Source organism: Alligator sinensis, unplaced genomic scaffold (genome assembly GCF_000455745.1).
Source record: "Alligator sinensis unplaced genomic scaffold, ASM45574v1 scaffold736_1, whole genome shotgun sequence".
Classification (NCBI taxonomy): domain Eukaryota; kingdom Metazoa; phylum Chordata; order Crocodylia; family Alligatoridae; genus Alligator; species Alligator sinensis.
The window spans coordinates 782,955-794,752 of record NW_005842561.1 but is presented as its reverse complement, the minus strand read 5'-3'; the positions used below and the strand labels follow the sequence as shown (position 1 = coordinate 794,752).

Sequence of the window (11,798 nt, the reverse complement as noted above, 5' to 3'; positions counted from 1 at the left end):
CCCCTCACCCCCCCCCCCCCCCCCCCCCCGCCCCGGCTCCTCTCATCCCAAAATCAGCCTGGGATGCCCCCAACCTGCTCAATTGCCACAAATTGAATAAAACTGACATGTAGCTTGGGGAAAGAATGCTGTTTAAAAGCAATGGTGACTTTGGACAGCCCCAGAATACCCAGCTCCCCAGGAACCCAGGATCAAAGATCCAGGAACCCTCCCACCTGGCCACCCCTACAGAAAGTCTTACTGCAGTAGTCTGAGCCAGAAACATTGGGCCTACCTTCCCACTGCAACCCCAGCAACTGGCTACCCACTTCACCCTCAAATCAGCATGTGATGCACCAAGACCCGGTACATTGCCAGGAATTGAAAAAACTGATGAGTGGCTTGGGGAAAAGTGTTCTCTGAAAGCTACAAAATCTCTGACAGTCCCAGAGCACCCAGCTCACAGGAACCCAGAATCTGGGGTTTAAGCAGCATCCCCCTACCCACACACATACCTTGGCACCACAATTAGGTTATCACCACACAGATTTTGGTAAAGTACAGGAATGGTCTTTGTTGAACTTAATATTAGTGAGAAGGTGGATCAGAAAATTGCAGTTGTGGGCAGCAGGCATCTTCTTCTTCTTTCTTGGTGTCCAGCCAATTAGGGTTTCCTCCTCTGCCTAGGCAATACTGGGGCACTTGCCAATGGAAGGCATGCTGAGTTGGGTATATCCTAACCCCTCTCCCCTGTGATGATTTGACAGCACAGACATGCCTAAAAGGCGACTGTTCTACTTACAGTCTTTGGCAGTATACATGTAGACCCCCCGCCCCTAAACTGGGACAGTTGTGAATGAGTTCCTAATGATATTGTTGGATTAGTTCAAGTGTTATGACTGTCCGCACCCTCATACTTCACAGATACTTGAAGTGGGACAATGGACATCTGTGGGATCCCAGAACAAAAGGCTTTCTTCTGGAAAAAATGTACTGCTGCCAGAGCCGCAGCACTTCACACAATTGTGAACCAGTTCCCAATTAGTGACATTTTGTAACGGTTCAGCTGTGTATGTCCATGCCCTAGGTTAGTGTCTTAGAGCCCTGGAGAAGACATTGTACCATTCCACTGGAAAGTCAAGGAACACATTTCCTGGGGAACGTTTGTTTCTAAGCCAGGGGTGGGCAAAATGCGGCCCGTGGGCCGGACGTGGCCCGCCAGAACATTCTATCCAGCCCTCGGGGCCCCTAAAAATTTAGAAAATTAATATTTATCTGCCCCTGGCTATCTGTCATGCGGCCCTCAATGGCTTGCCAAAACTCAGTAAGCAGCCTTCCACCAGAAATAATTGCCCACCCCTGTTCCAAGCCCTTACAGTTCACAAGGCACCAAACAAATGGTGCCACACCCTCAGTCAAACCACTGCTTTTTTGGCACAACAGTACATGATTTAAACTGGAAAGTCCTGGTTCTTTGAGACATAATGAGGATTGATAACCAGCAACCTGAGCTCATTTTAAAGATACTTTAATTACAACCCACTAATTCACTCATCTTTATTACAACGTACCTAAATAAATGAGCTAGAGTACACAGTTAGCTATGTAAGGTGAAACAGTGCATTTTGGTGAATTGTCTCCTCCTACTCGCACTTCCCAGTCCCAATCACTTGCTCAATCAATGTACAGGAGTGGAGATGGTATAACTATATTTTAGTCTCTTAAGATCATTATCCCTCAGCAGAAAACCATTTTCTGTGTGGATTCTCTGTTCTCAGTAAAAAGTTATGGTTACCTTGATTAAAAGCTTCAAATTTTGCTCTCATTTCTGCCCAAACTTTTAGGATGCAACAACAAAATAAGGAAACATTTGCAATTATTCTCTGCTTGTCAAAGCATATAATGCTTGACCCATTTTTTTGCCACATCCTAAATTAGTGTTAATATATTAACTAAATAACCTCTAATGTCCTGTGAAGTCATTTAATGCATTAGCCAGGATAATGGTCAATCTTTTAAAAACTCCCTAAATTTGTATAGTCCAATTTGTTTCTTCTACTAAAAAAGATAAATAAAAAACTGCTTTGCAGACTGTGGTATGACTTCATTATGCAGTTATCTATAGTTGTGTCCAAACAAAATCCACTTAGCTGTTGTCTGCAGTTTAATGGAATAGAACATTTATAAATCTTGGCAGTACAAGTGCACTGACTTGCCTCTTAGTGTCAAAGTGACATGAAGATCCAAAATTGAAAATATTTCAATTTATGAAAAAAAGCTCCAAAATAATCTGAATATAATGCATGTGTGCTTCTGTTTAAGCCTCACTTTCACTTAGGAGTCACTTTAAAGACTAAAACTACTTGTATTTGAACAATCAGAGTAGAACAAGAACCCACTGCAATTACGTATGTACCGATGAAAAGATAATAGTACTAAAATACTATTTAGTTAAATCAGCAAATGTAACCAGTTTTGCATAAATTGTGTTACCTGCCCAATTAAATGCCCCTTAATTAGTTTTTGAGAAGTCTGTATTAGCACATTCCCCTGAGAAATGTGATTAACAGCTTAAGAATTCATTGACAGGCTTCAAAATACCAGTAATCAAGTAAATGCTAAGCGAACAAAGAGAGACATTTCTTATTGGGTTAGAAATTAAGCTGTTCTGCTTATAAGTAAAATCAGTTTAAAATGTGACTAAGTCATAGAAACTGGAACCAGCAATTTGGTTCATCATTCTTCATATTTATTTACAATTCATTTTTTTTCCCTGTATTGGATCAAAAAATAATCTGGCTCTCTCTGCAACTCTATAACTCTCCTGCTTTTAAAGATTATTTGATAAACTGTTTCACTTAAAAAAACAAAACCACAAACAAAAAACCCCCCAAAAACTTAAAAAGAAAAAAACAATCCTACATTATAAAATATGGTCCATGGTAATTAAAAAAAAGCTACCAATCCACACAATGAGCGCCAAATGGACAAGGAGAAAATAGGTATAAAAATGTTGAAGAATGGATTTCCAAAGGGAGTGAGGAGCAATTCAAAACTAGGAATGAGTTTCATTCTAAAAAAACTACAAAGGGTTACACTGTCTGCTAATATAGTTTGTACTTGAGGACTGAATAAGAGAATGACTAATTAGTGTGATTCCAAATACCCAGCATATGAAACAGTGACTGCACCACCACAAGACTGGACCTACATCAGGCAGGAAATGAATCATCTGCCTGGCTTAGCTTCCCCAGGCACAGAGCATTTCTTCCTCTTTCTGCAAGCACAGAGAAAGTTGGCAGTGCCCAATAAATGGCAATCAAGAAACCCAGTCCTCTTCTGCTACTCTTCATATGCACCACTGTATAAACTTTAGATTTCAACAGATTTGCAAAAGAAATGAGATTTTTTTTGCAACCAAATGTCAGACTATTGCTCAAGAGAGACTATTTGCTTTCTTCCCTTCCTCCTTCAAAAATTCTTTATCCTTCAACACTGGTCTATTCTGTTTGTGTAATACTTTATATCATACTCTTGAAACCTGCTGTTTGTGTTTGCATTGAGTCCTTCCTGGCACAAATGTCAGTTTATACTGAACAGAAATCCTGAACCAGACTAGTACTGCAGATTGAGACAGTGCACTGGCACTTACGTATACATGGTGCCAGCCTCACCTCAGACTACTTCTAGAATGTACTTCATCCACACAAGAAACAGCCCAAATGTTACTACAGAAACTAAGTGCAGTTACAGACGTGCTCCAAGCGCAGGGGCGGGCGGGCACATTAATTAGGGTGGCTCCAAGAGCTGCTCTAAATGCCTGGAGCATCATGTGCATCAGCATCCCCACGCTGAAAATGGTGGTGGGGGTGCTTTAACTAAAGCTTGTCAAGTGAGCTTTAGTTAAAGCACCCCTGCCACCATTTTTCAGCACAGGGACGCTGATACACACAACACTGGGGTCTGCTGGACGGCGGTAATTACCATGTGCCAATGCAATGAAATTACAGCATGTCGGAGCACCCTCTCTGCACACGTACAGGTGCCCTAAGATCTGATTAACAGCAACAGCAGCAGTATCAAATTTAAGTGACAGATTTACAGGGGAAATACTTGAAGCTATATATCATTAGACTATACTGAGCTTGTGGGTATACAATTTGAATCCCATCCCACAGATTCTTGATATCTCCTGTTCTGGTATTTCGCAAGAGTCTCATCAGCATGCAGAAGCCAGAGATTTGTGTGAAACAGCTTGCTATTTAAATGGGTACTGCGCCTTTAAAAAACTTTTGTTATTGGATTTAATCTACACTAGCTGAGTATACAATTTAATTTAATGCTCCACCATCTGATAAACTCTAAATTGATTTGGAGTTGGATATCACTTAACATTCAATCTGTTTGTCATTTCAAAAATTACTATTTGTGTCTCTGACAAAATTTCTGCAGTGTGTTTTTGTAGCCACTCTCGAGTACAGGAATGGATTGCAAACATCAAGCATGCAGCCTTCTGCCTCACTATGAATGGCACGTCTTGGGTTTTTACCAAGGTTCAAGGGCCTAAAACAAACACAGGTCTCATAAGCACCATAATTTCTAGTATTTCTTTCTTAGACACTAAAATTGATTTTCACTTAAAGAAACAGATCATGAAAAAAGCCACAACAAAAGTCACCTGGCAGAAAAGGAAAAATGTAGGTATATGAATCTTTCATAATTAATTTGGAAATCTGAGAAATACTGAAATCCCTAGAATTTTCAGAATCCTAATCCTTGATGTGTCTGTGTGTTAGTTTTACCTTCTATTCACAGGGCCAGAAGCTTCCTACCTGAAGTAGTCTCAACTCAAACTAAAACTGCTCTCAGTAACCCATCTCATTGCTTTGAAAAATATTCCTCTCCAGAGCAGTCACACACAACCAGTTTCTGCCTAAGGGTATTCCGCCTTATGGAATCCATCAGAATTGTGGCAACTTCTAAAGTGGCAAGAAATGGGGCCAGAACTGGAACTGCTGGGTTGATGTTTTTAAGTCCAGTTCTCTAAAATATAATATACTGCTACCATAGATGTTAGAGCAGTGTTTCCCAAGCTTTTCTAGCCCAAGACACACTTACATTAATAAAAATTTTCCACAGCACAGCTGTTAAGGCATTCCCCATCCTCATACCTATTGCAGCTCATTGCCATGGTAAAATTTCACAGTGCACCTGTTCATTTCTGATGGCATACCATTGCACCTCAGCACACTGTTTGGGAAACACTGTGTTAGAGTCATTAACTCCATCTAAGGAAAGGGGAGGGAGGGAGGAAAAAAAAAAAAAATAGATAAAAAGAGCAAAAGGTACCCTAACTCATCTTGCTTCAGTCTTTAAAAAATAAATAAAACTAGGGATCTAGGTTTAAAATTCCTATTTCTAACCTTAATTCACTTCAGAATAGAAGGAGATTTATTTAATGGTCAAAGTAATCTATTTTCAGTAGATATGAGACTTTCCCTCCCTTCCTACTGAAGATACTAGTGCCCCTGAACCCGGAACTTTTAGTGCCTCAGATTGATATCAACAGAACCAAAAGCAGAACACAAGTGCCTTTAGTTAAATATAATGAAACTGATAGCTCTCTGTTTGGCAGAAAGTGGGTTATCTCTGCAGAATGAAAAGGAAAACAAAGTTTCTCACAGAAAGCAAAAGTCTTGAGGATGACAGCATCACAGTTGTCTGGGCACTTGTAGTGACAGCTGTAATCACTATATCTGCCTGTACCTTATTAATTGAAAATGAACACAAATTACTGTTAAGAGAAAGAGTAATGTGCCTAGAAACTTAGAAAAAGTTAACAAAGATCAACTTCTTATTCTACCACATTAAACACTTTAAAAATGGACATAAATTTAGTCTTAAAGACTCTCAGTCACAGCAATATAAAGGGGGCCTTAAAGCAAATCAAAATCATCTGCATCTGAAAGATTTTTTAAGTTAACTAGATTTTCTCTCTCTCATACACTTAATAAGAGACACCGTTCTCTCCAAGAGTTACTGAATGGTGTTTCTTCATATTCTTGACACTCACCACATACCATTGTTGGGTAGACTAGGTGTGCTCTGTTCTGTATTCAAATATAAATAATAGATAATGCTCATCTTACATGTATTCTAGAGGTTGTCTCCATCTTGGGCTTTTGCTGACATATGCAGATCATGACAGCTTTTCTCATAGGCTCTATTTCCTAAAGACTCGACCAAAAGTTGACACAAAACAGGAGAAAACTATTCCAACAGACTTGCTTTCCTTCCCAAGTCTGCAGCCTCCTTTATCACTAATCCATGCTTCAAGATGCAAGATGTCTCTATCCCTGTGAATAAAGAAGAAGGTGAAGCAGGGTGGCACCTTATAGACTAACTTGCTGAGAGGCATAAACTTTTGCAGACTACAACCAACTTCATTAGATGCTATAAATGGACAAGTTAGTATCTAAAGTTCAACCCTGCTTTGCTTTCTGCCCACCTTCAGATTAACACAGCTAACTGAAAAAGGTTCATGAGGGTACATCACAGTGCATCAGGTACTGGTGTAAGAGACCCTCTAAACATAGGTAATGATGGTTTTAACAGTACCCAGAAAGAACAAAGTATTCTCCCTTCAGTGATTTTCCACATTTCTGATTTGGTAGGATGTGGACAGACACATGGGGTGCAGACATACATAATATTTAGACTAGTTTAAATGTGGTTTAAACTAGAATTGTCCAAATATATGAGCGAGTTTAGAACAGTTTGAACCTCCTGAGCTATTTCAAAAGTATAGCTGAAAAATCAGGTATTATTTTGAATCACTTCTCTATGAATGAGTTGAGTGTTACGTACAGACACCACACTCTGTGACTAGTGTCTGGCTGGTCCTTCAGGCATTCCACACGGCACCGCTCCTCATTTCCCTACCTCCAGCCCTGCCTGGTAATTGGCCACTCTGGTACCCAGACACAACTTTACTGCCTTAACCTCTAGTGCCTATACTTGACCACAACCTCCCTGGCTGGGCACAGCTCTCCACTTCTAAAGAGCTGGTCAATTTCCCTTTGTTGCTGGCAACTGACCAGGGCTCCATGCCTCCCAGGAGGGGTAGTCAGGGGGGAACTGCCTGGACCCCTGCTTTTTGGGCCTTGGGGCTAAGGACTCAGCTATCCGTTCCTTTTAAAGAGCTGGTCAATCTCCGTCCACTGGCAGCAGTGTGGAACCCTTGAGCAGCCCCCCGAGCTCCTAGGAGCACAGAAACAGAGGTCTAAGCAGTGACCCCCCTCCCTGGCTACCCTTCTGTCCCCAGATCAGCCTAGGATGCACCAAATCATGGTCAATTCCCAGGAACTGGAGTAAACTGGTGATTGGCTTGGGGAAAAATGCTCTTTAAATATGGAGAAAGCTCTAGCAGCTCCAGAGAACCCAGCCCCTGGGAAGCCTGAAGCAGAGATCCAGGCAGCTTCTAGGCCTATACACACACCCAAGCACTCATAATCAAGTACCACTTGATTATACTTCAGTATAGTGCAGGAATGGGTCTTTAGCAACCTCAGTGCTAGTAAGAAGAGGGGACAGAAAACTACAATGGGGCTGGGTACTCACTACACCCCTGGTGGTGGTTTGATAGCACTACAGTGCCTAAAAGGGGACTTCTACTTCAAATCCTTATCAGGGTATGTGCCGGCACGTCTGACCCCAGACAATTGTTAATAGAATCCGTGACATTCTTGGAACAGTTCAAGTGTTACATCTGTCTGCACCCACAGGTCACATCCTGATGAGTGTGCACATGAGGTTTGGGGCGCTGCAAACCACATGCAGCGTACATGCACCAATTTGCTGCCCGGGAGATTGTGGTGCCAAAAAAGTACCCACCACTAAAAAAAAGCAGTGTGGCACATGTGTCAGCAGCGTGAGCTGCCAGAAAGGAAGCCTGGCCAGCCAGAGCCATGCTCTGGCTGCTGACAAAATTCCGAGCAGCTGGCTTTGCACCACTGCTGTTCTGGGAGGCCCCCAGGACCCCAAGTAAGGCTGCTGAGGCCAACACAGGTGCTGCAGCCTCCCCTACCCCACCTGGGTCACTTTGCCACACCACAGCATGTGTAGAGGGACATGCCCAGCAACAAAGCAGTGGCACAAATACGTGCAGCTGCTATTTGTCCCGCAGAAAATGTGCACCCCTGCACATGCACACTTGTCGGAACGTACCCATAGAATCCAATTAAAAAATTCAAAAGTAGCAACAGTAAATTATTAGTCTTATTTGGCCTAAAGATCCCAATTGAGATCATGGTTTCATTATGCTGGCTGTTATACAGTTTTAAAAGCAAAAAATCTTTTCCCCAAAGGGCTTCACATCCTAAAATCAAGTACTGGTTAAGAAATGGCAGTGTGCTTAGTGTTACACAATACAAAGAAACAGAGCTGGAAGGAACCTTAGGAGATCATCCAGTCCAACCCCCTGCTCAAGACAGGACCATCCCTATCCAAAATGTTCCCAAAAAGTACACATCTAACTTATTCCTAAAACTATAGAAAAAACTTTGTTGCACAACAAGGCACATAGTTCAAAGACATCAAGACCATCCTAATCTGCCAGAGGTAAACCAGGGGGGTGAAGGCACCGCCAATGCCCCATCTCTGCAACATGACCAAGCAAGGAATGATCAAAGTGCAAAAGGAAAGTGGGATAACAAAGTGATCAAGAACATAATCTAATTTAACTTTCCCATGCACAGTTATCTTTGAAGAGGTTTGACATAATGGCTGGGTAAATCCCTTTACAGTTACAACATTCCTACATACTTAGCCATGCTCTTTCCGCTGAACTTATAAAAGGCTTTCACAGAAAAGAAGCTCAAAACAACTCCTAAATTCTTTAAACCAACCATTTTCTAGTCAAGTTTGTTTTAAGCAGAGATAAAGAATTCTAAATATCTGCTTAAGTTCAGATTTCAAAGACGTAAAACAAAGGATACTGAGAAAAGGAATCTTATATAATCTCATCTCTGGACAGACATTTCCCCAGCACTCATCCAGTTTTATGCTCTAATCAGCAGCGACTGAAAAGCATGAAATTCATGTCTGAAGAATTTCCCTACTGGCACTGCTGATTTTTTCTAGATTCTTATCATTTCTGTCATGATTACAAGAGCCTTAACGCACTAAAAGCAACCTTTCCACGAGGCACTCATTTCAGTATCTGTCTTTCACAACCATGCTGGCACCTATTTAGCTAGGCAGGCAGAAAATGGGACCGGAGGGGCGTATAGTTGACTACTTCTGTAGGCAATACATTTTTCCCCTGTGCACAACATGTTTTGAACTGTCCTTGCAAGTTTCACACCATTTATTTAAGTCAGGAGAATACTACCGTCCCCCACCCTTCCCAACCACTAACAGAAAGGATAGCACTTCTTGGAAAGAAAACAAGGCAATTATTTTTTGTTTCAACAGGTAACCAAACATGTAATCTGCATATATACTAAAAATTAAGCTGAATTAAGACCTACAAAAGTGTTTTACTTCCTGGTCAACCAGCAGGCATGAAGAAACTTGCACATCTGAGTAACTGGGTCAAGAGAGTCACTGTCTTTTAAACCAATATTTTAGTTTTTTCAGCCCTGGAACATGATTTTGCCAATGTGTCTAAGGTTTTCAATACAGGGCAAAACCATGAAGCTCAGAATTTCAGAACCATCATTTCTCTTGCGTCCTCAACTCTTAATATTTAGAGAGGCTTCAGAAAGATATACAGGTATTATGGTATGCCCTGCAGCACTGGTGTTCTGATGTGGTAGGATAAGATTAAGATCTTAGTTGCATCTTAACTCGAGGTTTCATTTTTCTTAATGTTATTTCAATTACATCTCTGCAATGGAATATCATTTAGATCAAATCCTGGCCCATTGTACAGAGGCCTGCATGGGGATATGAGGTAGGGAGTGACCCCTTTCTCCCTTTAACCAAGGGTTTCAAACAGGTATAACAAGGGAGGAAAGAAAGCAGCCTCTACTGAGCTATTACATCTTCTCCCCTCTATAGTGGGCAAGACCTTGGCTGCTTTGTCCCCAACAGAGCAGCTGGAATGGCTATTCCAGATAAAGCCCTGACACAAGGCATTTGCTGCTTGCAATTAATTGCCTTGAAGACAGACTGGGACCTTCAGTCAAACTGATTTGGCTGAAGCTGGTTTATGCAATGCGTGTCCCAGACCCCTTGCTGGTTTAAGATAAATCAGACTCCCCCAGCATCCCGGCATGCTCTCTGGGCTGGGCTCTGCTCTGCCCCAGAGCTGAGCTGGACCCTCCCCTCTGCTCTCTAGCCAGAGCAGGGACAGGACATGGCAAAACATGGGGCAGCATGGCCCCATTAAAGCAAAGTGGGCAGGGAGAGGATTAATTCTTCCCTCCTTCCCCTCCTCCCCCACCACAGCCAGGGTCCGCTTGTCAGCTCGAGGCTGCAGCGGTGGCCCCTGGGGCTGCCAGACCTGGAAGGGACAGAGGGAGAAATTAACCCTTCTCCCTACCCGCTTCACCTTTCCAGTGCCATGCCAGGACGGTTGTCCTGCGGGACAGGGAGTGGGGCTTGGTTCTGTGCTGGGGGGGACTCTTCCCCCTCCTTCTCTTTCCCCCAGGGTAGGGAAGGGGGGCTCTGTGGGGCACTGGAGGGGGACTACTCCTTCTCCCCATCCCCCCAGGGTGGGGGGCTCTGTGCGAGGCTGCCCAGCCCCAGAGGAAGAATCTTCCCCCGCTCTTCACACCCTGTGGCTGCAGCTGTTACAGCCCGGATAAGCCCCTGCCTGGCCAACTGCTGGTCGCGTATGCCAGTCTGCGCTCATTGACAGGGGAAGCAACTGCCCAGCTGTGCTCGTCTCCCCATCACCGAGCTGCACCCGCTGGGGGTGGCCCAACCCCACCAAGCAGCTGCCTTAGCCATGGCTGAGCGAGGCCAGGCTGGGCCATGGGGCCAGAGCCACCCCCCGCAGCTGCGGCTCTGTTAAAGCTGCTTCCTGTGCTCTGGCTGGGCCACGGAGCACCACAAGAGCCTCCCCTCCCTGCCCTGTGGTGACAGGGGCCAGGAGGAGGAGAAGGATAAGTACCCCCCTCCCCCCCCCAGCACTGAACAGAGCCCCCCTCCCTCTGGGAAGGGGAAGTGTCCCCTCCTGGGGCTGAGCAGCCTGCACAGAGCCTCCCCTACCCCTCACAGCAGGGGGGTGGGGGTAGGAGGAAGAGGAGGAGGGGAAAGACTCCCCCCCCCCCCCAGCACTGAACAATGCAGCCCCGTCCCCCGCCAGGGCTGGGGCCAGGCAACCTGCACAGAGCTCCCCTTCCCACCCTTCAGCAATGGGGGTGGGGACAGAGGGAGGAGGAGGGGGAAGAGTACCCCCCAGCATGGAACAGAGCCCCCTCCCCACACTACAGGGGGCGGAGGGGGTTGGGGAAGAGTCCCCATCTGGGGCCAGGCAGCACTGCATGGAGCAACCCCTCCCCACCTCTCGGTGGTGGGGGAGAAGCAGGGGGAAGAGTCCCTGTCCAGGGCTGAGCAGCCTTGCAGTGCCCCCCCACCCTACCCCACGGCCGGGGGGGGGGGGGGGGGGGAGGCAGGGAGGAGGAGCAGGAAAGAGCCCCCTGAACAACAAAATGAGGCTCCCTCCCTGCCCTGCAGTGGTGGGGGAGAGGGAGGAGTGTGAAGAGTTCCCCTCTGGGGCTGGCCAGCCCTGTGTGCTGGAATTGCTCCCAGCTGTCAGGGAGCTGCAGTGGCAGGGGGAGGTCTCCCCTCCCCCCCCCGGGGGGCCCGGG

General features: G+C 44.8%; 1 protein-coding gene across 8 annotated transcripts in view; it reads right to left on the bottom strand.

The window, feature by feature from the left end:
* Positions 1 to 11,798, bottom strand: part of LRRC8D (leucine rich repeat containing 8 VRAC subunit D) — a 61,583-nt gene that overhangs the window by 9,308 nt on the left and 40,477 nt on the right. Inside the window, exon 2 of one of the 8 annotated variants that reach the window (XM_006032324.3) lies at positions 6,129 to 6,335. The exons of the other annotated variants lie outside the window; for them this stretch is intronic. The gene's annotated coding sequence lies outside the window, so the exon portion shown is untranslated. The remainder of the gene's footprint in view (positions 1 to 6,128; positions 6,336 to 11,798) is intronic. 8 annotated transcript variants of the gene reach the window in all.